This window comes from Schistocerca gregaria, chromosome 11 (assembly GCF_023897955.1).
Source record: "Schistocerca gregaria isolate iqSchGreg1 chromosome 11, iqSchGreg1.2, whole genome shotgun sequence".
Classification (NCBI taxonomy): Eukaryota; Metazoa; Arthropoda; class Insecta; order Orthoptera; family Acrididae; genus Schistocerca; species Schistocerca gregaria.
Genome location: NC_064930.1, coordinates 74,484,857 through 74,512,059, shown reverse-complemented (window position 1 = coordinate 74,512,059; position 27,203 = coordinate 74,484,857).

Here is a 27,203-nt window from a genome sequence, read left to right as displayed (position 1 = left end):
AGCTTCTGTCTTGCTACGATCTGCAAGCGCGATTAAAAGTTCTCAACGTCACTACCGTGTCATTATGCGAATGCAACGCTGCTTTTACGATTTTGTGTAACCCGTGCTGGCGTTCGAGTGCCGTCCCTTCTGGCAGTCGGCCAGCGACGTGTGTGGAAGAAAAGACGCAAACGCGAGCAGCGGCGGCTGGCCGGGGTTTCGTCATCCTGCACCGTTACACATTATCACACATGACGGGACAGGGGTGGTGACCGCTGTCTCAGTTCTTCGATGAAATGAAAGTGCTTAAAACCGTAAAATGATGGAATGCTGTGCTAGTGTTCTTTGTCCCTTCGAAATACAGAAAGAAATCCGGCATCTGTGATCAGGTTTCGGGAGTCGATATGATAGCGTTTACATGACTAACCAGAAGCGGTAGCGCAGATCGGTTTATGAAAAGCACATTCGTTAGCCGTGTGTAGAACTGTTAAATAACGTTTATATTTTGTTTGACAGAATGAAAGCGGTTATTAACATACCGTTACTTTCTCGAAAAGGAAACAGAGAGAAACAAATATTTTATTTTTACGCTAAACATTTCTCCTCCTTTCGACATTTATAATTATCTAGAAAAAGGTACCAGAATTTCCGTGTCCATATTATACACAATGGAGCCCGTAGACATCTTTTTCGCGCTGTGTGTTCCGATTCACCGTCATATTCCCTGTATCAAAGTTTAACGCGGCAAGTCGCATGCTGCCATCTGTCGGCCATCGACGACACTGCGTCCTCTGTAACTCCTTTCGCAGTTACCTTCTTCTGCAACACGGGGCGCCACCACAGCGTGTCTTTCGATACCGCTGATTCGGGTGCGAATCAAGAAATAAAAACAGAACATTCGTACATCGAAATCTCTTGTTGTGGACAACAAGGGAAGGCTGTACCCTATTTGTATGACAGAAGGTAAATTGAGACAACTGTGAGCGGACAAGACTGCCACACCAGAGAAACGGGCGGCTGCGATTTCAAATCCGCCTCCACACAGCACCAGAGAATGTCGTGTAACGCAGTCAGGAGCCGTAGAATAAATTTCAGATTGTTTTCGTTCTCCAGCGAAGCGTTGGTCAGCACTTTCAAATACGTAATAGCATATTAAAACATGAAACAAGTTTATATTTCGTATTTATTTTGAAAAGAATGGAAATAAATACTGTTTTTTTTTCGTCACATTCCAACACTCCCCGGAACATCTTTTCTTTTTTCCTGAGAGGAAAAGAATTGATTTCAATGTCAGGTGCAGCTATGTTGCCCACGAAGCGTACTTTTCAACTACTTCAAATAATGAGTGGCATTATTTTTTCTTTAGTTCTTCAGTAAAATGGCACAATACGTAGCATGGAGTAACAAGAGGCATAAGCAGTTAGGTGCGACCCTTGATGATACTTTATCTGCATGGAGAAAGAGCCAAATTAACAACCGGCGGCAGTCTGTAGAGGAAGCGGTCGCGGATCGCGTGTTACGAGCGATCGACTGTCTGGCGGATTTTGAAACGGAGAATCTGAAGTACATCGGCAGCAGCGGGAGGCAAAGAGCGGAAAAGTTCTGTTAGGTAGGCAGAGTATGCAGGAATCTGTGGGCGGCGATATGGCACCGGGTGGACAGATTAAAATCGGCGTAACTGCTCGGTGAGTGGGACACGGTACTGGAATGGATCTTACAACTGGCAGCAGACGCGAAATGACGTCTGCGGTTTTCATAGACAATCAAGTTTTGCATGCAAATCATACAGATGTGTTACGCACCTAATACTGCTAGAGATGTACCTTGTAAAGGCGGGCCAAGTTTCACAGGTGCACGTAACTTGCTGGACGCTGGGTTTAGAATGAGGAAATACAGTAACTTACGAACAACTACCCGACAAAATTGAATGTAAAATTGTTAATAATCGTGCCGCTCGTGAAAAGTATGATACAGAGCGTTTAAATCGATTGTATTGATACCGAGAAAATATACTGGAGTTCAAAGGTGAGTTAATATGGAAATGCTCGATAAAGGGAAACAAGTGATTAGATACAGGAAAACACGTCGTGCGTTGTCTGGGAGACAGGGGTGCCTTGTGACGTCACCCCACACTGTGGGCTGCTGCTGCATCTGTAGCCGAGCCTCAGCAGCCGTGGCCACCATTAAGATTTCACGAATGACTCAGCTGCCACTGCAGCTCGCTGACGGCAGGTATCTGCAGCCGAGTCTCAGTATTTTGTGCCTGTTGTTCTTGGTTGCAAAATCGCAGCATTCATTCACACTATGCAGTACTTAACTCGGTTCGCCCTTTTACTAAATAGTTTATACAGTAAAGCATCAATTACATGCAAAGGTAATTCTAAGATCATTCCTGTGTCGGAAAACGAAATGCTCTGCCTGGAGGAATTGTTTCCTGGATGACTGCATGATGGACGCAAGACTGCTTTCTCGTGTCAGCATTTTGCTAATTCCTTTCCTAAAAAAAATACGAGTTAGTAGAAGTAATAGTCAACTTGATCATGAATTACACGCTCATTTGTGTGTAGTTTTTAAGAAATGCAATTCCGTCGTGTTTAAAATGAAAATTGGCGGGGACGATAACTATAGTGAGTTTGTCTGTGGAGGGCGCAACTTGAAATCTGGGTTTCTGTTATTGCTGGTAACTCAATCGCATCACGAACGTTCTCGTTCAAAATTGTCATCGCATTAAACTACAAGAAACGTACTGTTTTATTCCGAGTTGCCCCATTCGTACCTTCTTTCTCTTTTCATTCCTTTTACAGAATCCCAGTTGCTCGGGAGAAAATCTGAATCTACCTGCCATCAGCCCGTGGCGCCAACAGCGACAATCGACCGCTGATGCAGCGACAGAGCCCTGTGGTCTGCGGGAGACGGAGAATGAACGGAAAGATAAACTCAGCTGCTACGTTACTATGATCTGCAGTTGCGATTAACGTCCGAATGTGCTCACAACCAGTACAGTGTCACTATGCGAATCTGGTGCGGTTTCGTGATTTTGTGGATCGCGTGCTGGCTTTCCAGTGACGTGGCGGAATATAGGCGGGCGACCTGGCTGGTTGTCACTCAGTGACGTATGTGTGACGAACGTGTGGAGCGACTAATGTAAACAGTGCTGTTTGGGCGAGGTTTGCCATGCACCACCGTTATACAGGGCGTGCAGAAACAGTTTGACCGAAAATGCAGGGCGGAAGGACAGCTTGAGACATAGGAATGTGTGTATGGCAACTAAGAGTCGTAATTGCATATTTTCAGCGCTACGGGAACGTAATTGAAATCTGACATACTGAGGCCCTTGTTCAAAATGATAGTTATTTGACAGAAAATGTATACGTAAACAGAATGTTCGGACTAACCAGTCGTCACGATGAGAACAAGGTAAATTTGAAGCGTCACAAACACGTGTATCGCATTCAGCTGACGAACGAGACAGTACTTCTTCAGAAATGAGGACAATCACATGCACATGTTTCTTCTTTGAGTATATTTAAAAAAAGTTAAAATGAGTGAAAAATGAGCGACCACTTAATTAACAGGAGTATGTATAGAAAATGTTTTAACTGACCACCGTTTCCATGCTGCCGTAGCGCCTTCAATATTTAACTGCGACCTGTATTTTCTATACTCAGATTCCTTCGTTTGACGCTCTCTTTGTGCCCTACGCTTTTGGTCAAATAGTTTTTCCGCCCTGTATATGGCAGACGATGCGTTACAGAATGTTGTTCGAATACTCAGGAGTCCAGTACACTTACTCGTTCGTAAGATGTTCTAATAATGGCAAAATGTCAGTATGCGTTCGTAGCGATTTGTAACTTTAAAGTTCAGTAGACAGTAACTATGTTAAAGGAAATGTGACACGTATAACGAGGCACAACGGAATTAGACGTGTAATATGTTTTCTGATTACAAAAAGTTCTCTAGCAGAGTGGTAACTGCATAAATGTCGTGACAAGTGTGTCTGTCACGCTACTATGGAGCAACGTATGAGACCCCACAGAACCGCTATTAGTGAAAGTATGCACAGTTGGTCAGCTGCCAAAGCGTTTAAAATTAAACCAAACATTTAACTGGGTCTATGACATTGAATGAAGACGAAATAAATTTATAGTGCCTATGATGTGGAAGTAATGATTCAGCAACTGATGAATACGATGAAATTAATTCCTCTTCCTTTTTTTTTTTTTGTTCGGTAAATATCTACGACACTATTTAACCAAGTAGCCACTATTCCTTCTCCTGACCAAAGGCAAACACTATTCCACATATTAACTGTTTTGATTATACTGGAGTGTGGTTAATATTGCTTCTATCCCTGCACCAAGGTGGGCTAACAGAATCGGATGGCTGCCGCGAGTTACCATGTTTGTACTGAGTAGTCAAGACGAAAGGCGCGGCACACAACATTTAGATGACCAAAGTGTCGGAAAGCGATTTTCTGTTGTGATGGTTATGTGTGAGACCTTAATCGATTCCACTAGCCGGAACGAACGTCTGCGGTGCGTTCCAAGCTTCATACGTTTCACACCTATGGTCTCCGCTGAACAACTGTCGACGATGAAACAAACTTGGCGGTGTTTCCGTATTGTGAAAGGAAGACGTCAACATGTAATGTAGAGTACGAATTCCTTACGGACGCCAGTGAAAATATAACATGGAGAAGTGTGAGGAGCAGATCAAACGTAATGGGGTGTTCAAAAGTCTTATCCAGGGCCATTAAAGCGTTCGTGGCTGCTTTATTAGTAGACCGGAATTACGCTCGTTGTCGACAGAAATACGAGGCGGGCACTGGTGGAAGCGTTTTGCACCTGAAAAGATTAGGCGTTTAGATATGGGCAGAAAACTTGGAGTAAATTCACATTCCCACGGCTGTACGCAGGGTTAGGGGACGTTTTTGTCCCCAGCCACTGCTGTGAGCCGGGGCCTGTGCCACTAAGCGAGAGGCGGCTGTGGTTGTAGGGACGCATCCAGCATCGACATCGCACAGGCAGTCCTACTATTTTACTGTCACAAAACGATTTGAGGGTCGCATACAGCTCCCGTAAATGTGTATATAACCGACAAATCGGAGATTCGTATAGTAGATTACCATTGTATCGTAACGAATTTCCCGCAGATGTGCTTGTCCCATAGTGGGCAATCATTTAGGAAGAGTACGTAGACACACAAACCGCACTGGGTCGTGGGACAACTTTGCGATGCCGACTATTGAAACACGAGTGACAGCGCGTGTAATAAGACGCAATCAAAATACTGACTTTTGTTTTACGAGATAATCAAAAAAGTTGGCAAGATTGTTTTAATATATGGCAAGAATATGAAGGACACTACGGCAGAGTTTCGAGATTGGCCGAAGGTACGGAACACGGTTTGTGTCCAAAATTTTACACAGGCCGACGTGCAGCGACTAACGCATTCAGGCACCGTGAACAAAGCTCTCGTGGCGTTGGTTCTCGCGACCGGCTCTGCCCAGCAACAGGACAGAAGTGTATGGATGCACTGGTTTTTTGTTTTAATGTTGTTCCGCCTTGTCAGAGAATTACCGTTTGACTTGAACGTGTTCTTTGTCCTCACAGGTACAGTGTGTGAAGGTTCTGGATAGACATATTTTAATCTGTTTCCAGTTACGAATGGAATCTGTCGATACACACTGCGTTTAAATTCCGCATCGGCGCAAAGCAGGTGACACTGTCGACAATTTTTTATACATCTTCAGAATCGATGTCTGTTGACGAAATAGGCGCTGATAATGCGTATATGGTTAAGACTTGGCCGTGACTCAAGACGAATCTTTCTAGCCGTTACAGGTCTTCATAACCTTGAGGCGTAAATACGTAACACCTCTTACCACACAAAGCGTGTGATCCGGGTGAGCATAATAAAACAGAATCTCATGCAATAACTGACCCGGATAAAAATGTTTTGACGGTGATTTTGACGATTTGTGTACGTGTTTTGTGGAACATTCTCTCACACAACCTCCTCCTCAGAAATTTAGGATACTATCAGCTGGAGGCAGCTGTAACAGAAGGCCTCCCGTGAATGTGCGGACTGTGAAACAGCAGCGTCGCGATGCAGATGCATTGAAACAGTGCAGCTGGCCAGCGGCTAGGCGTGTGATTCACGTGTTGGACCGGACACGCATCTCGCGAATGGCGGGCGACGCGGCGTCCTGCTGTGGGCAGATTTAAAAAAAAATTTCCCGTTTTCAGTCACGTGAGAGAAGTGCCATCACTCGCGAGAGAGTCGAACTGCTGTCCTTTCGGAGCGCCATCAGTGGCAGAACTCTGTAGGTCGCAGGGGACGGAGAAGTGACGGAAAGATGTATTCGGCTTAACTATGTAAAATATTTGGCACTTGCGTTTTAAGCAAAAATATTGGCAGCACTGTTATTAATGCAAAACCGAAGTAAACAGACTATTTTATTTCATACAAGGGTTTTACGTCTTCTGTCATCAGAGAGGCCGCACAGATCAGATTTCGCAACTGTAGTTTCAACCTGGACAGCGGCTGCACTCCAGAGTAATTGGTCGAATCATTGACTTCCCGACGTGGGGAAACAGCGTCGCAGACATCGACGTCTTCTCTGACAGCACGATGGCAATGACACGGTCACCAAAAAAAGAGCCATGGAACTTCATAAGACAATCCTGGATCGCTATTCAAGTTTAACTCGGCGAGAACACGGACAGCGTCTGACGCAGAAATGCCGTCGCGACCATCTCCGTTCCCAGTTGTGACCGAATTTCCGGCCCACAGCAGGTTTCGTGGCAATTTATAAACAACGCGTCATCTTAGTCGTCCTTTTATCTCATAGGGAAGAGCTATAGAGCGGTGAGCGAGAAAGAAATTCGATGACGATGATGAAGTGAGGGCTTTTCTTAACTGTAGTTTAATCGGAAGACCGTAATATTTCTTATCGTGTTTTCTATGGGTTAAGGGAGACAACACTATGCTCTTTCAGTGAATTCCCCTACACAATGAAAGTGAAAAACAGAATATTTACCCAGAGTTGGGAAATCGTTTCATCGCCTCGCTAGTAAAGGCGACCTCATTTCATGGCAGCTGTGGTTTGGAAACTGAGTGTGAGCTGTGGGCAAAAGTTTGCTACCGAAACTAACTAGAGACGCTCCTTACTTCCCAAATAAAGCATCGCATACGGCGAGAACTGAATAACAGGCACAGAAATGAATGAGAGAAACTCATATATATTGACTTCATCGTTTTTTCCCTCTCTGGTCTCAATATATACCTGCGGCACAACCTGAGCAAAACGTGTGTGACGTTGTGGTCCACGTGTTGGAACGGCCAAGCATACTCTGTCGGAACAAAGAGGTGCTGTCAGTTTCTTAAGACCACAAGACAACACAGCTTCATTTGTCACCAATGCTGATTAGACTGAAAGCTGCTGCATGCGGCCTCTGGAACCGTACGTGGATAAACTCCAAAGCAGTTTCGATATTTACTTCGAAGCGTCGGTCGGAACGAAAGAATAGTAGTATGCGTCATTCACAGAAATATTCAGAGTACGTTATAGTGCTACAACGATGGGAAATAATATTTCGACACTGTCAAACCTTACTTTCATGATATAAAGAAGAACTGACGATATTAAAACCGTAATTACAATTTTATTATTTTAATTTTTGTGCTCAGTGAATCTATTGCACGGAATAAACTAGCATTGTTTGTACTACGAAACTATATATTTATGATTGTTAAGTGAGAAGTAATACTATGTAAGACATTTTGACTGGGCGGATTATGTTCTCGTACTGGTCAGTAGAGAAAGAAAACTTTCTTAATCGATGTATGTAATGTGAATGTATAAAGGCTATAAAAAGGAGAGAGAGAGAGAGAGAGAGAGATAATCCTTGCGGACAATGAACATATTGTATAAGAAAAGGTAAATAAAAGTTATTCAAAACAAATATCTCTAAAGCGTATCGTACTGTGATTTAAAAAGACTGAAAATTGCGGTGTGTAATCTAAACCTGTCCTGAATAACAGCGAAGAACATTTATGTCATCATATATTTTCTTTGCTTGACCAAGGGATTCGCATGTTACTTTTTGTTACGCGACGTGTTAGGAATATTTTCATCATACGCGCAAAAGTGCACACAGCTTTGATCGAACCTGCATCTTTCGGAAACGATAACTCTTAATCAGTACAATTACGCGAATACCGTCTGAATCGCAACCGTGATCACAAAAGTGTTTCCTGGACCTGATTTTTATTAATGTGTAGACTAGAAAGCGAACAATATTGCACTATCGCTGGCTCACAACAATTGAAAGAAACCAAAACAGGGAGCGAACAACTTTAAATTTTAAGGCCGTCAGCGTTACGAAATCTGAACGACGTAAGTTAATTAATTAAATATTAACAGGAAGAGAATTATTAAATTTTAAAGATTAAATGATAGCAAGAATTTAAAGCATTCTAGGATCAGTACGTTTCTTTGCATTAGTACTTGTGTATCAGATACCATCATATCTATTTAAAAGATAGTGCGTAAATAAAATTGCCACCTTTTATAATTATTGTTCCAGCAATTCAATGTGAGACGCTTTCCTACGTAAAGTCAGTGTATCGAAGACATATTAAACATTTTATTAGTACACACTAGTTTTAGCTTAGCAACTGTGCTTGCCGTAATTGGGACAAGGTTTTTAAAGATTATCAGCATACACAATGCGTGCCATTTTGTAGTGCGGTTTCCTGGTACGGACTTTTCGGACACGTCGGAGAGCGGACACGACACTTCGTACGAGCGCCTAGTAATGTCAAATTTCTTCTCTATTCTCACTAGGGCAACTTTCATGCCTATTTGATACGTGGATGGAATGTGTAAGAAATCACAGCACTACTTCGCAGAGGAGGAAGCAAACCACAACGAAAACTCTTTGGAACAAAGGCTGTGCGATTCGATTGTCGATGCAAAAAATAAAGCGATGGAATTTTGTGCGTTTGGAACATGTAATCACCGTTTTCCTAACGATCGATTAGATGTACGCCATTTATATGTTTTTGAGAGTATATTAGAGCAGTAGTCGAAGGCAAGGATAGATGCATTTGTCGTCTACATGTGTGTGTCTATGGTCTAACGTATGAAACGTGGTGTGTGTCCAAAGTTTCACGTACGCCAACGGGCGCCGTACAACGCAAACAGCCGCCGAAAAATAAGGCTTTCGTGGGGTTCGTTCTCGCGTTCGGCGCTGCCCAGACACGACAGAATAATATCGCTGACGCAAGACTTTATTTTTATGTTTATCACCTTTCCAGTAAATTAGTTGTTATTTTCCATACCGTACTTCTCCTCACATGTGCAGTGTGTTCAGGCCGATGATTGATCTTTTTCCTTATCCGTTACCAGATACGAATGCAGTCTGTAGAAACACAGGACAGCAGCTGGACACACTGCCACGAAGTAAGGCAGGTTCTCACACTGCGATTACATTCCGCCTCGATGCGAAGCAGACGACGCTGTCAACGTGTTTATTAAACCTTCACAATCGATGGGTGGTGACAACATATCTGCTAATCCTGTGTACTTGTTTAAGGTTTCGCCTCGACTCGACAGGAATTTTTCTAGCCATCATACGTCTTCAAAGCCATGGAGTGTAAATAAGTTCCATCCCTTACCGGTACGCATATTCTTCACCACGTGTTTCATTAAAATGAGCATAATATAAGTAGCACAAGCATTAACTGGCTTGGATAGAAAGGTTCTGAAGGCATTTTTTGGCGGCTTCTATACGTGTTTTCCAGAAGATTTTCTCACAGAATCGTCTACTTCTTAGGAGTGTAGGATACCATCAGCTGGAGGCAGCTGAGACACAAGTCCATCCATGTAGGTTTGGTGTGCGAAAGAGCACACTTGGAATGCATTACAATGGTACAACTGCCAGCGATTAGGGGATGCGATTCACGTGTGGGAATGTACACGCATCTCGCAACTGGACGGCTACGCTAGGCTCTGCTGCTCGTAAATATTAAAAATTAAGTCGCTTTGCCAATTAGCGATCCACTCTCGATCAGATTATGCACATACGTTTTTCTTCCGTTTTGGTTTGCTTTAGAAAACCGCCTTTACTCGCGGCAGACTTTAAAATTGACATCGTTCCGCGTGGTAGCGGCAACAATCAGTCGCTGAGGCTGTGACAAAGATCTGTCGCTTGCAGGACGCGGAAGAATAACAGAAAAAAGAAATTAATCTTACACATTACTACTATCTACATTTGTGATTATCGTTTAAATAATGCACATAATCGGTACAGTGTAGCTACGCGGATCTGATACTGGTTTCGTGATTTTCTGTGTCACGTAGCGTTCCAGTGACGTGGCAGATGTGGGTGACAGTCACCCAGCGTTCGTACAAAAAGAAAAATTTAAGCTGTTCTGATTCAGTGAAGTTTGCCATCCGGCGTCGTCATACAGGGTGCATAGAAACAATCTGACCAAAAGTGTATCGTGGAAACGGCAGCATCAAACACAAAAATTTTGAGTATAGCAAATAGGCTTCGCGAATGAATATTTTCGGCGGCACCGAAACGTAATTACAATCCCACACACGAGCGTCTTGGCTCTAAATGATTGGTAGTTTACAGAAAGTGTATACGTAAACACAGGCTGTGTGAACTAACCAACCGCTAATATGAGAACAAGATAAATTAAAAGCGCCACTTACACGTGTATCGCACTTAGCTGACTTAGAGATAAAGAGAATCGGATGTCCATGTTTCATGTTACAATACGTCTTAAAAAGGTGAAAATGAGTAAAACCCGATCCGCCACTTGTTGCTACATGTCATAGCAAATGTTCAAAGTGACCACAGTTGCCATGTTGGCATAGCCCCGAAATATTCAGCTGACACTTGCAGTACCGAAATTCCTTTACTTGATGCTGCTTTCCTGCTCTGCACTTTCGGCCAAATTGTTTTTCCCCGCCCTGTTTGTTCTAGACGTGACGCGACAGCAATGGTCGAATTCTCAGCCATACAATACACTTCGTCTATGGTGGAAAAGGCTAAATACGGCAAAATGACGGAATGCGTTACGACCGACTTATAACTTTGAAGTTCAGTAGACAGTAACTACGTAAAAGCGCATGCGATACATTTAACCAAATCGTTCGGAAGCAAGGAAGGTGTAAAATACGTTTCTCGATAGTGAACAATGATTTCTGAGGAGTATGTAGATGCACAAATCATACCAATCTGTGCTACAACTGTGCTATGTCGGTTATTTAAACGCGACGGATAGCACACTTCAGAAGACGAAATAAAAATGATAATTTAGTTTTTCGTGGTCAACAAAAAAAATGCAGTATTTTTTAACGTATAGCAGAAAGGTGAAACAGAATACTGTAGAATTTCGAGGTGGAAGACGTGACGGGAGCAGTGTCAGCATGTTGCCAACAGAGGACGGGGGATCCGTTAGTCGAGGCCAAGACAATGCCTTAAAAAAGTATTTTAGCGCTTATCGACCAGAGAGTAAAACACAGTCCAACAGTTATCCGCCATTTCCACGTTTTCAAACTGTACTACACTTACAGTAGAACAAAAATGAGACGCTTTGAAAAAGCGAAGAATTTACCTTTTTCAAAAAATCGTAATGTGTCAGAGCGCTCATTGTATTATTTTAGTGAGGAGAATGTGAGGCCAGCCCCACTCCATTACAGAGATAGCATACGTGGCAGTGGAGAGCCATTCGTAATGAATGAGTCGCGAGTGTGGAGGTCATGACGTCACCATAGAGTATCAGCAAGAGACGCCTGCCCGATCTGTAGATAATGAAGTACTGTCGCAAAGAAACTGCATTGATACTCACTAAGCTCTTGATAGTACGAGACACAATAATGGCAACTTTTTCTTTTCCATCACCATTGTCATCATGACAATCATAACACTCTCTAAATATGTGGCCGGAATATGTAAAGGGCCACAGCCTCACTTAGCAATGGAAAATGTTGTAATAAGGAAAACATGTCACCAGTCAACTAGTAGAAACACGGGTAAGGCGAGATAAATAATATGTTAGGTGCAGAGTTGCAAACGGTTACATATACACGACTAAATGTTTTTATGGCGTTTTAAAGCTAGAGCGAAACAAAAAGTGCGCCATTGACATTCCCTGACTTCCTAAACAGACGGAATTTTTCGGGTGCTAATTTTATTTTCTTAGTGTGGCCAATAACAGAGTAAGCTGTGTAGGTTCCAGAATACGTGTAAACTCTCGTAAGTAGCTTCCTTCCTATGTAAGCAAATTCGTCTCCGTGCTGGTTTGACGACGATGAGTTTTCTGTGCTTGTAATGATGCATCTGCTTGCCGACGGCCACAAGCACATACGAAAACAGTTAAGGTATTACGAAACCTGAATACATTTAAGATGAGTAATGCGAAAAAGCAGTTACTAGTGACTGTAAATATTGGCTGTGGTGTTGTACGCAAACATAGCAACGTTACTTATATTCACGTAAAACCAAGCCGCATCACTTGTGTGAAAAGACAGGCCGCAGAGAGGAGAATGTAGAGCAGTAACTTGTTGCCGTAGCATCGGCAGATGACAGAGGAGTGTCAAGACTCGTTTACGTTTTAAGCATGGGGGAAGCAGCGTCGCAGACGTCGACACCTTGTTTGGCAGCACGGCTGGTGTCAGCTGGTCCAGGAAGAAGCGGGGGAGACATTCACCCGAACTTCGGTTTGTTGCTCACGTCTCAGCAGGCCAAGAACGCCGGCAGTGCGAGCCACAAGAATGTCGCTGCGACACACTCCGTTTCCAGTCGTAACGGAATTTTCGGCACAGTGCTGTTTTAGCGGCATTTTATAAATATGTCGTCTTTGAAACTGTAGCTTTGTGTATTGCTGAAGAACTGAAAACACTTGACTAAGAAGAATGCAATTAACCGTTGACGAAACATTTAGCTATGGAAAGAGAACGGTTATGGAAATTACTGTCGCTTTTATCAATAAGTACAGTTTTCTAGAGACGAATGCGATAGTTAACTCATGTACCGATGAACGATGAGTTTCGTGATTCGGTTTCCACATGTGCTGTTTGATGACAATAAATCATTATCTCTCCGTGTGAACAAACCGGTGGTCGACGCTCACATAACATACGTGAATACTGACGTGATAATTAAGAAGACCAAAGGTGACAGCTTTGAGTATCTCCTAAATTACTATTGCGGAAATATTGAAGTGCTTCTACATCGGACAGAATGTGTAATAGAGCTGACAACCGTTTACTGTAGTGAGGTGGAAGTGTTATGAAAACATTACGCCACAAGTGATCAGTGGAAGTCTGTGGCATTTTTCATCGAAGAATACGATGCGTAATTTCGTTTGGATATAACGGTAAGTTTTGCGACATTGTGCGCGGAAGCCCCAACTCTGAATGTGGATTCATGCAATAACGGTTATGCGTGCCCCATTGTCGTAATTTATGGCTTAAGGCTTTGCTCGCCTATAACATCGCTAAACGTTACGTTTGACTGGTGGTTGTGCAATTATTATCATTTTCCTCCGTTTTCATTTCCTTAGTAATATAGACATTACTAGCTAGAAAGTTTCACTGCCGACGTTGCGGAAGGCTACCAGCAACAATCAATCGCTGTGGCACTGACAAAGCTCTGTGGGCTGCAGAAGAAGGAGAATCAACAGAAAAATACATTCGGCTTCTACGCTACTAAGATCTGTAAGCGTAATTAAATGCGTTCAAAGTCAATACAATGTCATTATTTGGCGATTTCGTGTAGCCAGTGCTGGTATTCGAGTGACGTGGCGGAACATGGGCGGACGACCCGATTGGAAGTCATCCAGAGACTGTGTGCCACGTGTGTGAAGAGAGGCGTAACTTAAGCAGTGCTGTTCAAGCGAGATTTTGTCGTCGTGCACTGTCGTTCTTGCCAGAGAAGAACCCACTAGAGCGCTGACCGCATCCCCAGGAATTCCATACTTAGTCTCTGATGAAACGATTGTGCTTCAAACGGTAAAATGATGGAATGTTGTGGTAGCGTGTTTTACCTTTAAAATATAGTAAACAATCCGGAACCAGTAACCGCATTTCGAAAACCGATTTGACAGTGTTTACATGACGAACCACAAGCGGTAGTGGAAGATCCGTTTGTGAAAAACACATTCATCAGCCATATCTAGAACTGCTAAGGAATGTTTTCACGCAATGAAAGTAAATATGAACATAGTATTCCTGTTACAAAACGGAAACACAGGGAAGCAAAGATTTTATTTTTACGCTTAACCTTTCTCCCGCTTTCGATATTTACAATTGTCAACAAAAGGCTATCAGAATTTTCGTGTGCACTATTTTGATCGCCGCGTGTCACAAGACGCCCAGTAGACATGTTACTCTTTTCCGCGCTGTTTATTTCTTTTTAGCGTCTTATTGTTTATATCACTGCCGAACACGGCAAGTCGCCTGCTGCCATCTGTCGGCCAACGGCTGCACTGCGTCCTCCGAAACTCCTTTCGCAGTCAACGTCTTCTGCCACGCGAGGCGCCAATACAACGTTATATCGCTGGTTCGGCGCGAATCACGCATTTTCGTGAAATGAAAAAAAAAATTTTAATCTGTTTCATGTGCGTGCAGAGAAGGCTGCGGTCATTTAGCACGAAAGGAGTTAACACGAAATATGAAATAACTGTGAGCGAACAAGACTGCCACGTCACAGAGACAGGCGGCTGCGATTTCAAATCCGTCAGCACACAGCGCCAGAGAGTATCGCATAACGCAGTCAGCCGGTGTGGAACAAACTTTGGATTGCCTTCGTTCCCTGCCGCAGCGTTGGCCAGCCCTTTCAAATTAATGTGTATTACAAATCTGGGATTAGTGGATTTTTTGTACTGCTTTTCTAGAGAATGGAAATAAATAGATTCCTTTTTTCGTCACAGCTTGCAACACTACAGGGAACATGTTATTTCGTTGAAGGAAAGCTCTGATTTGAATATCGGGTTCGAGGTTACTCGCTAAGAACTGTTACTTCCATCAGTTTAAAATAAGAGTCTACGTTGCCTTTTCATTCAGCTCTTCGTAATGCAGATCACCATTCATGGCATAGAGTAACAAGGGGCATCAGTCTTTAGATTCAGCGCTGGAACAAACGTTATGTGACTGGAGAAGGAGCTAAGCTCACAATCGGCGGCAGACTGCAAAGAAAGCGGTCGTGAAACACGGACTGGGAGCGACTGTCATTTGGCAAAGCTTGAAACGGAAAATGTAAAATGCTTAAACTGGAGATAAAGGCCTCGCACGTTGTGTTACGGAGGAGTGGTAGTCAATAATCTGTGGACGGCGAAACGGCTCTCTCTGGACAGGTTACAATGGCGTAACTAATCAGCGACTACACGTTGAAGGCGGCAGTATATGCGAGAATGAGGTACGGGCGGAGTTTCGGACATTAGTTCGCCACTTCAGGTAGGGAGAGACTCCAACGTGTATCTTTAACTGAGATAAGGATTGACGTCTGTCTTTTTCGTAGAAGATTCAGTTCTGCGTGTAAATTATAAAGACATGTTATGTACCTAATATTTATAGAGATGTACCTCGTAAAAAGGTCCAAGTTTCGGAGATACATGTGGTTTGCTTGACGCTAACTGAGTGTAGAAAGAGGAAATAGGGTAACTAGCAAATAAGCTATTGAAGAAAATTGAATGTAAAATTGTTAACAATAATGCCCCTCGTAAGGAAGTATTATACAACAGGTTTCATTTGTTTATACTGATACAAAAAAAACTGACGTTTTAGGTATGGGCAAATAGTGAATTGATCAAATGCAGCGAAACACGTTGTGGGTGGTCAACCAAGACAGGGGTGCCTTCTGACGTCACACCTCAGTGTGGGCTGCTGTGCGGTTGCCACGCGCCTCAGCCGCTGTGGTCACGGCCAAGGTTTCATGAACCACTCGGCTGTAACGGTGGCTCTGTGTTGCCACTCATCTACAGCCAAATCTCGGCATTCACTGATTGTTTATTGTTGTTGCCACCAAAATTGCAGCAATTATTCCCACTATGCAGTATGTAATCCGGTTGGACCTTTTACTAAATATTGACTTTATAAAGTTACAAATGATTTCCATGAATTCCATGTAGATGTAATCACAAGATCATTCCTATGCTGCAACAGAAAATGCTCTGTCCTGCGTCAGTGCATGTTAAACGCGAAATTGCTATTTCGCTCGTTCCTTACCTAAGAAGGATACGATAGTAGTAACGGACAACTTCGACATGAGTTATGGCCTGCGTTAGGTGCAGTTCATAAGTAGTAGTCAGAGTCAGTTGTTTGTAAAATGAGATGTGGCAAGGAAGAAAACTTTAATGAATCTGTACATCGAGGGTATAATGTAGCTTACTGTAATTGCTCTTAGTTCCACTGCGTAGTTTATTGTTTAAAATTGTCATAGCATTAAACCACCAAGAACGTTGAGTTTGACTGCTAGTTGCCGCTTTCGTTACTTCTTTCTATTTTCGTTTATTTCGTAGAATCCTTTATACTTTGGAGAAAATTTGAATTTAACTGCCATCATTCCGTGGTGGCAACAGCAACAATCGACCGCTGATACAGCGATACAGCTCTGTGGGTCGCACAGTACGGGAAACGGCCGGAGAAACGAGACGAGACATATTCATTGCTGCTTTCTGCAATTGCGATTAATATCGAAAGTAGCACACGATTAATACAATAGCTTTACAAGAATGTGATGCATGTATCGTAATCAAAGTCTTAACTCTATTGTTCGCCGAAACTTTCATCAATGACCATTATACGTGAATCTATTTTGAAACGATTCAAAATTACATACATCTCTTAACAGAGCCAGTTAATTTACTTCCTCGCATAGTCAGTCAGGACGACCGTGTGTTAATAATGTCTTTGCATTAAGCGTTTTGAAGATGTTCACTACAACAACAACTTGCAATGTCATTTTACTTACGAAATTAATATTATCTTAGCAAACAAGAAGTGAGTTATGTCGATGTGTGTAGGTTACCTAGCCCCATAAACTGAGTAGCTGTGACGTGAAGTCTTTCTGTTATCTCGTTATATGCATACGACACAGTAACGAATCTGCCCCTTGGATGGGACAGTGTACTGATACGAAGTGTTAAGCTCTGTCTGTGGAAACAAATAATCGCTTTTACTTTCTCCTGGCCAGAGATTACTTTTATTCTACTTACTAACAATTTCAACAATATCGGAAGGTGGTAAATGTTTCACATATTCCTTAATGTAATACTTGCTGTAAGTTACACGATGGCGATATCGAGACATCAGTATGAACTATGCAACAGAATTGTTTCCGGAGGTTTCAAACACATGGTGGCATTACACTAGGACCTGAATCACAGCTGTCGAACTGATTCGGTCAAGTTCAAAGTTTCACATGTGTGTCTGTGCACGATTTTCGCTGGATGCTTACTAAGATTGCAAGAGGGGAGAGGAATGGTTACCTCATCCAAACCAAGCGACAGAGGTGGATATGTATGTGACACTTATCCACAGCTTTCATACTGATTGCATGGGATGAAAGAGTTGGATTTATGAAATGTGATACGTTATGAACCCATCTCAAGCTTAGAGGATTGCTGCTTTAATCACAAACAGCGTAGGGAGCTCCCTAAAAGCAAGTAGCTCGAAAGACTTTATGTATGAGGCAAACATTGGTATTATTCTAGTTAGAGAAGTAAAGGGTACTGCACTACACGATGTGTTGGGATATAGTGCTGTAATTAATGCTGGAACTGGAGATGAAATGGAGACGGTGATACTGGCGAAAGAGCGTATAATAGTCGATCACATTGAAAATTGAGATGTCATACAGTTGTAGCTTGTACTGAGTGTTACACCTGGATATTTAATATATATCTTCCAGCAGTATACGACGTAATCGAGAAGAGTTTCTTTAAATACGAAATTGTCCCTCTCTTCAGATTTCATTAAGGTAATATCATTTTAGCAGAAAATATCAAAGGTGCTCTACGTCCAAGAGGTCAATCTCCTAATCAGAACTCTTCTATTGAATTATAAAACATTAGGAAACAGTACCACTAAATTGACACATGAGAGCACAAAACAGCGACATGGCTGGGTATACATTAATTATTAACTGCTTGGAAGGTCGCTCGTATAAGCTACATCTGTGGTACACAGACGAACGTGCTGCACACAGAAGTGTGGCGCAGCAGCTGCACTGAGCAAGCAGCACTCGTGTGCACAGCTGATGTGGAGCGACAGGGCGCCCACCACACCAGAAGTCATGACGGAAGCTCAACCCAGCACTCATACTGCCAGGTGCCCAATGCTGCGACCGTTCCCGCAAAAATCGGCAGGAATGCGAAGGTAAGTTCACATCCTATGTTTCTTCCCTGAGTTTGTGGACATTATGCACAAGAGTAAACTGTCTCCAGAAGGTGTGCTGCCTTTGGGATATGTGCTGTCTTTTGGAGGAGTGCTGTATTAAGGAAATGTGCTGTCTTTGCAAGGTGTCCTGCATTTGCAATGTGTGCAGCCTCCACAAGGTGTGCTGCCTTTGGAAGGCAGTTGTTCTTTTCAAGGTTTACCCTCTTTCCAAGATTTTTTGCCATTGCATTGTGTTTTGTCTTTGCAATGTGTGCTACTTTCGCTTGGTGTGCTGCCTTTGCAAGCTGTGCTGCCATGACACAGTGTGTAGCCTTTGCAAGATGTGCAGCCTATGCTATGTTTTCTGCCTCCACAAGATGTGAAATTTTCAGAAGATGTGCTACCTTCACAAGATGTGCTGCCTTCTCAAGGAGTGCTGCTTCACAAGATGTACTGCATTTGCTAGGTGTGCTGCCTTCACAATGTGTGCTGCCATTGAAAGGTTACCTTGCAAAAGCTGCATATCTGGTGAAGGCAGTCAACCTTTCGAAAGTAGCAAAACTTGCGAAGGTAGCACACCATGCAAAGGAAGAAGACCATGTAAAGAAATAAGGCACTGCAAGGGCAGTACATACTGTGAGGAAGGACCAACTTGTGAAGGCAGCACACCTTGTGAAGCCAGTACACTGTGTAAATGCAGCACACATTGTGAAGGCAGCACACATTGCGAAGACAGCAGCACTTGTGGAGACTGCAAACATCGCAAAGGCAGCACACATTGTGAACAAAGCACAAATTGCTAAGGCAGCATACCTTGTGAAAGCTGCACACATTGCGAATGCTGCACACCTTGCAAATGCTGCACACCTTGTAATCACTGCAAGCATTACAAATACTACACATCTTATGAAGGATGCATACCCTGTGAAGGTTGCTTGCCCTGTGAAAGCAGCAGAAGCTACAAAGGCAGCACACACTGAAAATGCAACACATGCTCAAATGCAGCACACACTGCAAAGAGGCACATCCTGCAAAGGAAGCACATGTTGCAAAGTCAGCACATACTGCAGAAGCACCACATGCTGCAAAGGCAGCACACATTGCTAAGCCTGAAACACACTGTAAAGGCAGCACACACTGGAAAGCAGCACATACTGTAAAGGCAGCACACACTGGAATGGCGCAGTTATTGGCAAAGAATCAGAAACTGGATATGCAAAACCCACTGGAAACGCAGAACAGACTGCAAAGCCACATCATTAGAAAACCACATACAATGAGAGGGAGCACACATTGCAACTGCAGCCTTAACAATGTGTGGTGCCTTTAAAATATGGGGTGACTTTCCAATGTGTGCTGCCTTTCCAATATCTGCAACCCTTGCCATGTGTGCTGCCATTGCTGTGTGTGCTGCCATTGCAGTGTGTTGCCATTGCAGTGTGTGCTGCCATTGAAGTGTGTGCTGCCATTGCAGTGTGTGCCAAGGCAGGACGCCTGGCCAAACATCATGTCTTCTCAAGACACTACACCTTGCAAAGAAAGCATGGCTTGCTAAGATAGAAAACCATGCTATGACAGAAAGGACCACACCTTGCCAAGACAGCACAACTTGCCAAGACAGTATGCCTTGCCAAGACAATATACCTTGCCAAAACAGCACGCCTTGCCAAGACAGCACAACTTGGCAAGACAGCACAACTTGCAAAGACAGCACCCCTTGCGAAGACAGTACGCCTTGCCAAGACAGCACGCTTTGCCAAAACTGCACACCTTGGAAAGACAGCACACATTGCCAATACAGCATGCCTTGCCATGACAGCATGCTTTGCCAAGAGAGCACGCCTTGACAGGACAGCATGCCATGCAGAGAGAGCTTGCCTTGCCAAGACAGCACACTATCCGAAGACAGTATGCCTTGCCAAGACATCACGCCTTCCAAGACAGCACACCTTGTCAATACAGCATGCCTTGCCAAGACAGCACGCCTTGCCAAGATACCACACCTTGCCAAGACACCACACCTTGCCAAAACAGCACGCCTTGCCAATAAAGCGCAAGTTGCCAAGAATGCACACCTTACAAAGACAGCACACCTGGCAAATACAGCACACCTGGCCAAGACAGAGGGCCTTGACAAGACAGCATGGCTTGACAAAATTGCACGTCGTTCCAAGACAGCATGACTGGGCAAGACATCACGCCTTGCGAAGAGAGTATGCCTTGCCAAAACAGCATGCCTTGCCAAGACAGCATGGCTTGTCAAGACAGCATGCCTTGTCAAGACAGCATGCCTTGCCAAGACAGCACGCCTTACCAAGACAGGACGTCTTGCCAAGACATCAGATTAAGACACCACAACTTGCTAAGACAGCACACCTTGCAACGACAGCACACCTTGTCAAAACAGCGCACCTTGCCAAGACAGCATGCCTTGTCAAAAAGCATTTCTTGCCAAGAGAGCACGCCTTGCCAAGATAGCACACCTCGCCAAGGCAAGACACCAAGGCAGCATGCCTTGCCCAGGCAGCACAGCTTGGGAAGACAGCATGCCTTGCCAAAACTGCACACCTTGCTAAGACAGCACGCCTTCCTATGACAGCTGCGTTGCAAAGACAGCACTCCTTGCCAAGACAGCACAATTTACCAAGATAGCATGCCTTGTAAAGACAACACACTTCGCCAAGATGTAACGATTTGCCAAGATGGCATGCTTTGCCAAGTTGGCACACCTTGCCAAGACAGCACGCTTTGCCAAGACTACTTACATTGCTATTTTAGCACCCTTTGCCAAGACATCACACCGTGCCAAGACAGCATGCCTGGCCAAGACAGCATGCCTTCCCAAGAGAGCACGCCTTTCTAAGACAGCACACTTTGCCAAGACAGCACGTCATGCCAAGACAACACGCATTGCCAAGACAGCACGCCTTGCCAAGACAGCACGCCTTGCCAAGACAGCACCCCTTGTGATGACAGCATCCCTTGTGAAGACAGTACACCTTGCCAAGACAGCATGCCTTGCCAAGACAGCACGCCTTGCAAAGACAGCACGCCTTGCCAATACAGCACACCTTGCCAATACAGCATGCATTGCCAATACAGCATGCCTTGCAAAGGCAGCACACCTTGCCGAGACAGCACACCTTGCCAAGACAGCACACCTTGCTAATAAAGCACACCTTGCCAAAACAACATGCCTTGCCAAGGGAGCACGCTTTGCCAAGACAGCACGCCTTGCCATGACAGCACGACTTGTCAAGAGAGCATGCCTTGCCAATACAGCACGCCTTGCAAAGACAGCATGAATTGCCAAGTCAACACGCCTTGCCAAGTCAACACACCTTGCCAAGACAGTTCACCTTGCCAAGACAACACGCCTAGCCAACACAGCACGCCTCATCAAGACAGCACACCTGGCCAATACAGCTCGCCAGTCCAAGACAGTAAGCCTTGAGAAGACAGCACTGCGTGACAAAACTGAACGTCTGCCCAAGACAGCACGACTGGCCAAGACAGATTGCATTGATAAAACAGCACGCCTTGCCAGGACAGCACGACCTGCAAAGACAGTACGCCTTGCCAAGAGAGCACGCCTTGGCAAGACAGAACGCCTTGTCAATACAGGACGCCTTGTCAAGACAGCACACCTTGCCAAGACACCACGCCATGCCAAAACAGCATGCCTTGTCAAGACAGCATGCTTTGCTAAGAGAGCACGCCTTGCAAAGACAGCATGCCTTGCCAATACAGAACTCCTTGTGAAGACAGCACGCATTGCCAAGTCAACACGCCTTGCCAAGTCAACACACCTTGCCAAGACAGGAAACCTTGCCAAGGCACCATACCTTGCCAAGACAGCACGCCTAGCCAAGACAGCACGCCTCATCAAGACAGCACACCTGGCCAATACAGCTCGCCTGGCCAAGACACTACGCCTTGACAAGACAGCATGCCTTGCAAAGACAGCATGCCTTGCCAAGACTGCACGCCTTGCCAACACAGCACACCATCCGAAGACAGCACACCTTATAAATACAGCACGACTAGTCAAGACAGCACGCCATGGCAGGAGAGCAAGCCTTGCCAAGACAGCACACCTGGCCAATACAGCTCGATTGGCCAAGACATTACGCATTGACAAGACAGCACAGCTTGACAAAACTGCACGTCTGTCCAAGAGAGCATAGCTAGCCAAGACAGCACACATTGCCAAGTCAACACGCCTTGCCAAGTCAACACACCTTGCCAAGACAGCACACCTTGCCAAGACAACACGCCTAGCCAACACAGCACACGTCTCATCAAGACAGCACACCTGGCCAATACAGCTCGCCTGGCCAAGACAGTACGCCTTGCCAAGACAGCACTCCTTGCCAAGACAGCACACCTTGTAACGACAGCACGCCTTGCCGAGACAGCAACCCTGCAAAGACAGCATGCCTTGCCAATGCAGCACTCTTTGTGAAGACAGCACGCATTGCCAAGACAACACGCCTTGCCAAGTCAACACACCTTGCCAAGACAGCAAACCTTGCCAAGACACCATACCTTGCCAAGACAGCACGCCTCATCAAGACAGCACACCTGGCCATTACAGCTGGCCTGGCCAAGACAGTACGCCAAGACAGCATGGCTTGCAAAGACAGCATGCCTTTCCAAGACAGCACGCCTTGCCAAGACAGCACACCATCTGAAGACAGCACGCCTTATAAATACAGCATGACTAGTGAATACAGCACGCCATGCCAGGAGAGCAAGCCTTGCCAAGACAGCACGCCTTGCCAATTCAGCACGACTTGCAAAGACAGCCCGCATTGCCAAGTTAACACGCCTTGCCAAGTCAACACTCCTTGCCAAGACAGCACACCTTGCCAAGACACCACGCCATGCGAAAACAGCATGCCTTGTCAAGACAGCGCGCTTTGCCAAGAGAGCACGCCTTGCGAAGACAGCAAGCCTCGCCAAGACAGCAGACGTAGACAGCACACCTTGCCAAGACAGCACACCTTGCAACAACAGCACACCTTGCCGAGACAGCAACCCTACAAAGACAGCACACCTTGCCAATACAGCACGCCTTGCAAAGACAGCCACCTTGCCAAGACAGCACACCTTGCCAGGACAGCATGCCTTGGCAAGACAGTACGCCTTGCCAAGACAGCATGCCTTGTTAAGACAGAATGCCTTGTCAAGACAGCACGCCTTGTCAAGTCAGCACACCTTGCCAAGACACCACGCCATGCCTTGCCAAGAAAGCAACCCTGCAAAAACAGCACACCTTGCCAATACAGAACGCCATGCTAAGACAGCACGCCTTGCAAGACAGTTCGCCTTGTCAAGACAGCTCGCTTTGTCAAGAAAGCACTCCTTGCAAAGACAGCATGCCTCGGCAAGACAGCAGACCAAGACAGCAAGCGTTGCCATGACAGCACACCTTGCAATGACAGCATGCCTTGTCAAAACAGCACACCTTGCCAAGACAGCAAACCTCGCCAAGACAGCATGCCTTGCCAAGACACAATGCCTTGCAAAGACAGCATGCCTTGTCAAGACAGCACACCTTGCCAAAACGGAATGATTTGCCAAGATGGCCCACTTTGCCAAGATGGTTCACTTGCCAATAAAGCACGCTTTGCCAAGACTACTTACCTTGCTAATTCAGCACACATTGCCAAGACATCACATAATGCAGAGACATCACGACCTGACAAGAGGGTATGCCTTCCAAAAAAGGACATCTTGCGAAGACAGCACAACTTGGAAAGACTGAAAGACTAGCCAAGACAGCACGCCTTGCCAAGACAGCACGCCTGGCGAGGACAGCATGGCTAGCCAAGAGAGCAAGCCTCTCCAAGTCAGCACACTTTTCCAAGACAGCACGCATTGCCAAGACAGCAAGCCTTGCCAAGACAGCACGCCTTGTCAAGACAGCACGCCTTGCCAAGACAGCACACCTTGCCATGGCAGCACACCTTGTTTGGCAGCACGGCTTGCCAGGTCAGCACGCCTTGCCAGGACAGCACGCCTTGCCAGGACAGCACACCTTGCGAGGACAGCACGCCTTGCAAAGACAGCACACCTTCCCAAGACAGCACACCTTGCCATGACAGCACACCTTGCCATGACAGCACACCTTGCCAAGACAGCATGCCTTTCGAAAACAGCATGCCTTGCAAAGACAGCACACCTTGCCAAGAAAGAATGCCTTGGCAAGACATCACACCTTGCCAAGAAGGAATACCTTGCCAAGGCAGCATGCCTCATCAAGACAGCACGCCTGACCAATACAGCTTGCCTGGCCAACACGGCACGCCTTGACAAGACAGCACGCCGTCACAAAACTGCACGTCTCTTCAAGACAGCACACCTGGCCAAGACAGCGGGTATTCACAAGTCTGCACACCTTGCCAAGACAGCACACCTTGAAAGACAGCACGCCTTGCCAATAAATCACGTGTTCGGAAGTCAACACTCCTGGCCAAGACAGTATGCCATGTCAAAAAAATATGCCTCGTTAAGACAGCACACTTTGCCATGACAGCACACCTTGACAAGACAACACGCCTTGTCAAAACAGCACGCCTTGAAAGACAGCACGCCTTGCCAAGGCAACGCATTTGGCCAAGGCAGAACAAGCTAAGAAAGCACGGCTTGCTAAAACAGCATGGATTGCTATGACAGCACGCCAAGCTAAGACTGCACAGCTTGCCAAAACTGCATGCCTTGCCAAGACAAATGCTTTCCCAAGACAGCATGCCTTGCCAAGACAGCACAACTTGCCAAGACAGCACACCTTGCCAAGATGGCACATGTTGCCAAGACAGCACACTATGCACAGACAGCACGCCTTGCCAAGACAGCACACCTTGCAAAGACAGCATGCCTTGCAAAGACAGCATGCCTTGCCAAGATAGCATGCCTTGCCAAGGCAACACGTGTTGCCAAGGCAACATGCCTTGCCATAACAGCAAGTCTTGCCAAGACAACTCACCTTGTCAAGACAGCACGCCTTTCCAGGACAGCATGCCTTGCCAATACAGCACGCCTTGCCAAGACAGAACACCTTGCTAAAACAGCATACCTTGCCAAGACAGCACACCTTGCCAAGACAGCACACCTCGCCAAGACGGCACATGTTGCCAAGACAGCACACCTTGCACAGACAGCACACCTTGCAAAGACAGCATGTCTTGCAAAGAAAGCATGCCTTGCCAAGATAGCATGCCTTGCCAAGGCAACACATGTTGCCAAGGCAACATGCCTTGCCATAACAGCAAGTCTTGCCAACACAACACGCTTTGTCAAGACAGCATGCCTTGCCAAGACATCACGCCTGACCAATACAGCACGTCTGGCCAACACTGCACGCCTTGACAAGACACCACGCCTTCACAAAACTGCATGTCTCTCCAAGACAGCACACCTGGCGAAGACAGCATGAATTAACAAGACAGCACATGTTGCAAAGACAGCACACATTGCCAAGACAGCACGCCTTGTGAAGACAGCACGCCTTGCCAAGAATGCACACCTTGCCAAGACAGCATACCTTGCCAAGACAGCACATGTTGCCTAGATGGCACACCTTGATAAGACAGCAAACCTTGATAAGACAGCACACCTTGCGAAGACTGCACACATTGCCAAGACAATACACCTTGCCAAGACAGCATGCCTTGCCAAGACAGCACACCTGCCCAATACAGCATGCATGAGAAACTTTGCACGCCTTGACAAGACAGCATGTCTTCACAAAACTGCACGTCTCTCCAAGACAGCACGCCTGGCCAAGACAGCGCATATTGACAAGACAGCACACCTTGCAAACACAGCACGTCTTTCAAAGACAGCACGCCTTGTAAAGACAGCATGCCTTGCAAAGGCTGCACTCCTTGTGAAGGAAAGCTCATCTTTTGAGGACAACACACCTTGTGGCTGCAGTCCATGTGAAGGCAGCACTCCATGCGAAGGCAGCACTCCATCTGAAGGCTGCACTCCATGTGAAGGCTGCATTCCATATGAATGGCTGCACTCCATGTGAAGGCTGCACTCCATGTGAAGGCTGCACTTCATGTGTAGGCTGCACTCCATGTGAATGCCTGCACTACATACGAAGGCTGTACCCCAAGCAAATGCTGCTGTAGGTGTGAAGGCTGCACCCCTTATGACTGATGCACTCCTTGTGAAGGATACACTCCATGCCAATGTTGCACTCCATTGGGAAGGCTACACTCCATGTGAAGGCTTCACTCCATGTGAAGGCTGCACTCCATGTGAAGGCTGAAATCCATGCAAAGGCCACACTCCATGCGAAGGCGGCACTCTTTGCGAAGGCTGCACTCCATGCGAAGGCTGTACTCCTTGCGAAGGCTACACTCCTTGCGATGGCTGCACTCTTTGCTAAGGCAGTACTCCTTGCGAAGGCTGCAATGCATGTGAAAGCTGCATTCCTTGCAAAGGCTGCACTCCATGTGAAGGCTGCACTTCATGTGTAGGCTGCACTCCATGTGAATGCCTGCACTACATACGAAGGCTGTACCCCATGCGAATGCTGCTGTAGGTGTGAAGGCTGCACCCCATGCGACTGACGCACGCCTTGCGAAGGCTACACTCCATGTCAATGTTGCACTCCATTGTGAAGGCTACACTCCATGTGAAGGCTTCACTCCATGTGAAGGCTGCACTCCATGTGAAGGCTGCAGTCCATGCAAAGGCCACACTCCATGCAAAGGCGGCACTCTTTGCGAAGGCTGCACTCCATGCGAAGGCTCCACTCCTTGCGAAGGCTGCACTCCTTGCGAATGCTGCACTCCTTGCGAATGCT